The following is a 3,496-nucleotide window of genomic DNA, read 5'->3' on the forward strand; positions in this document are numbered from 1 at the left end:
TGAGAGGCTGAGGCAGGAGAATCAATTGAACCTGGGAGGCGGAGGTTGTGGAGAGCCAAGATTATACCATTGCACTCCAGCCTGGGTGACAAGAGAGAAACTCCATCTCAAAAAAAAAAAAAAAAAAAAAAAAAAAAAAAAAAAAAATGCTTATTTAAATGGGATGGCATTATGGCATTTATTACCCAGAAATTCTGAAAAAAATTATTAGGAGATACCTGCTCTCTAGGGTGCTAAATGAAGCCTACTTAAAATTACTACTAAAAATTACAGAACATAGGAGTTATCTGTGTTTTGAAGTTTGCATAAATTCAGACTATAATTTACTTTTTTCGGGAGGAATATTTCAACAGTGATGCTGTGTTCGTCTGTGTGCATTAGCACATAATAAAAATTTGTCCTAGTGAAATTAATAATGACTCAATTGGTGAAATAGCTCTCTGATTTTTTTCACTATAGAGTTATTTTTCTCTGTATTATTAAGTATGTTTATGCAGCTGACGTGCATAAACCATCACATTCAATCTGGTAACTATCCTTTTTTCTTATTTTTTTCTACATATTTTTCTTTGGAAAATGAAGACTCTTAACTGTTTGCAGGCTACAAAAAGTGGGAAAAATATTGGCGCTTCCACTTCCTGGATGTTTGACAACATGTCCTTCTTGGGCCAAAAACACTGGCATTACTGGTGAGCTTGTTAGAAGTTCAAGAAATTGGCCGGGCGTGGTGGTCCACACCTATAATCCCAGCACTTTCGGAGGCCGAGGTGGGCGGATCACCTGAGGTCAGGAGTTTGAGACCAGCCTGACAAAAATGGAGAAACCCCATCTCTACTAAAAATACAAAAAAAAAAAAAAAAAAAAATTAGCCAAGTATGGTAGTGCATTCCTGCAATCCCAGCTACTCAGGAAGTTGAGGCAAGAGAACTGCTTGAACCTGGGAGGTGGAGGTTGCGGTGAGCCAAGATTGCACCATTGCACTCCAGCCTGGGCAACAAGCATGAAACTCCATCTCAAAAAAATTAAAAATAAATAAATAAATCAGACTTCATTCCAGATCTTCTGGGGAAAAAAAAACCTGCATAAGAAGGTCTTCAGCTTTTTGTACATATTAAAATTTGAGAGATGCCTTCTAATTCAATATGCCTTTTCCATCTGAAAAATATTCAGAACTCATTCCATATGATGTAAATATAGCACTCAAAATGTACATGTTCATGTTCATGCCTTTACTTTTATACTTTGTTATCTAGAAAAATATCACATATGAACTGATGTTGTCTATCTTACGCAGCTGTTTTTTCTCAGAGTTAGAGAATACATTAGAGAATATTTCTGTGTTGAAAATTTATTGGTTGATTTTAGTCAGTCCTATAAGTCAGAACCAATTGTCTTTACTCTCTCATTTCACCTTAAGTCAAATTAAAAATTCCACCCATGGCCACTTGGTGAAAATGTGTGTGTGTGTGTGTGTGTGTTTTCCAGAGACCATTGCAATTTAGAGATGTGGCCATAGAATTCTCTCTGGAGGAGTGGCATTGCCTGGACACTGCACAGTAGAATTTATATAGGGATGTGAAGTTTCAGAACTACAGAAACTTGGTCTTCCTTTGTGAGTATAACTTTAATACATAATTCATAGTATACTCTAAAAGTTTTATTTCTCTTTTTTGTGGAATGCTTTTTAGTACTTTATTCTTTGCATAAAAGTTTCAGATGCCCTTTTTCCAGAAAATCTTCAGGATTCTTTCATTTAGAAGACCATTTCTTCAAGATGTTTCATCTTAATCCAAACTGTAAACATTCCTCAGCTGAGTGTATTCTTCACTCTAAATTGGTGGTAATTCCAAAAATTTACTGGCATAAAATATTGCTTCCCCCACCTGAAAATCTAATTGCCATCACCAATTATTGATTCAGTAGTACCAGGTAGTAAAATTAAGAAACCTAAAAAGTGAAAGTTTTCTTTTTTTTTTTTTTTTTTTGAGGCGGAGTCTCGCTCTGTAGCCCAGGCTGGAGTGTAATGGCGCGATCTCCGCTCACTGCAAGCTCTGCCTCACGCATTCACGCCATTCTCCTGCCTCAGCCTTCCGAGTAGCTGGGACTACAGGTGCCCACCACCACACCTGGCTAATTTTTTGTACTTTTAGTAGAGACGGGGTTTCGCCATATTAGCCAGGATGGTCTGAATCTCCTGATCTTGTGATCCGCCTGCCTGGGCCTCCCAAATTGCTGGGATTACAGGTGTGAGCCACCGTGCCGGGCCAAGTGAAAGTATTTTCTAAATATTTAGAACTTTCTATTATGAATTAGTATTTTGGTATTAATTTACTAGAATATTTTATCACATTCTCTCTGCTTAGCACATTACTAGCTTGTAATTGGAGAATATGAGCAAGATTCATGGTATTAATTTTATTAAACAGGTATTGTTGTCAAAGAAAAAAACCTTTCACTATGAAGAGACATGAGATGATTGCCAAACCCCAGATAGGTGGAGTGAAAATGAATACAACAGGCTGGGTGCGGTGGCTCGCGCTCGTAATCCCAGCAGTTTGGGACTCCTAGGTGGATGGATTACAAGGTCAGTAGTTTGAAACCAGTCTAACCAACACGATGAAACCACGTCTCTACTAAAATACAGTAATTAGCCAAGCGTAGTGTCATGCGCCTATAATCCCAGCTACACAGGAGGCTGATGCAGGAGAATCGCTTGAACCCAGAAGGCGGAGGTTGCAGTGAGCCGAGATTATGCCACTGTGCTGCATTATGGGCGACAGAGCAAGACTCCATCGAAAAAAAAAAAGAAGAAGAAGAAGAAAATGAATACAACAGACGACACAGATAAGAGGTCCCAAAGTCAAAGAGAAAGTCAGTCCTTCCCAAAGTGACTTGGAAAGCTGTGTTCCGAAGGAAATTGTTCGTGGGGAGCTGGGGTTTTTTGTTTGTTTAATTTGGTTCTCACAAAGGGGCATCTTCTGTCTTATGCTTTTAAATAAGGATTCTACGTTTCTTTCAGTGAGCTTCTTTCAGATTCAGAGTGAGAGCCAAAGTCCTCTTCATAGCATGTAAGAGACTGCACAATTTGGCTGCTTCTACAATGTTTTCAGGAGACACAAATATCTGCATGATTTTGAGAAACTAACACTATTTTTTTAAGTTCTCTTTTGTGTCAAGTCTGAAATGTGTGAGAGTAGTAGTTTCTGTTGCATTTTTTGAGTTCGTTTTCTGCACATTACATTCTGTTTTATTAATATATAGTCTTGAAATATAGTTTGAAATTATAAGTATGATATCCTCCTGCTCTGTTCTTTTCCTCATGATTGCTTTGACAATTCAAAGTTTATTTTAGTTTCATGTAAATTTTAGAATTGTATTTCCATTGCTGTGAAAAAAACTGCAATTTTGATAGGAAGTTTATTGAATCTATAGATGACTTTGGATAATATGGTACTTTAATAATATTTATCATTTCAATCCATAGACAAAATACTTT

At 37.3% G+C, this 3,496-nt stretch overlaps 1 long non-coding RNA gene across 1 annotated transcript; it reads left to right on the top strand.

Moving 5' to 3' along the window:
• Nucleotides 1–586: 586 nt before the first annotated feature.
• Nucleotides 587–2,516, top strand: LOC108513515 (uncharacterized). Its single transcript, XR_001880923.1, has 3 exons — nucleotides 587–689; nucleotides 1,486–1,612; nucleotides 2,427–2,516. It is a non-coding gene; the product is annotated as an uncharacterized LOC108513515 (long non-coding RNA).
• The last annotated feature ends 980 nt before the right edge of the window (nucleotides 2,517–3,496 follow it).

Source organism: Rhinopithecus bieti, unplaced genomic scaffold (genome assembly GCF_001698545.2).
Source record: "Rhinopithecus bieti isolate Rb0 unplaced genomic scaffold, ASM169854v2 scaffold_33125, whole genome shotgun sequence".
Taxonomy (NCBI): domain Eukaryota; kingdom Metazoa; phylum Chordata; class Mammalia; order Primates; family Cercopithecidae; genus Rhinopithecus; species Rhinopithecus bieti.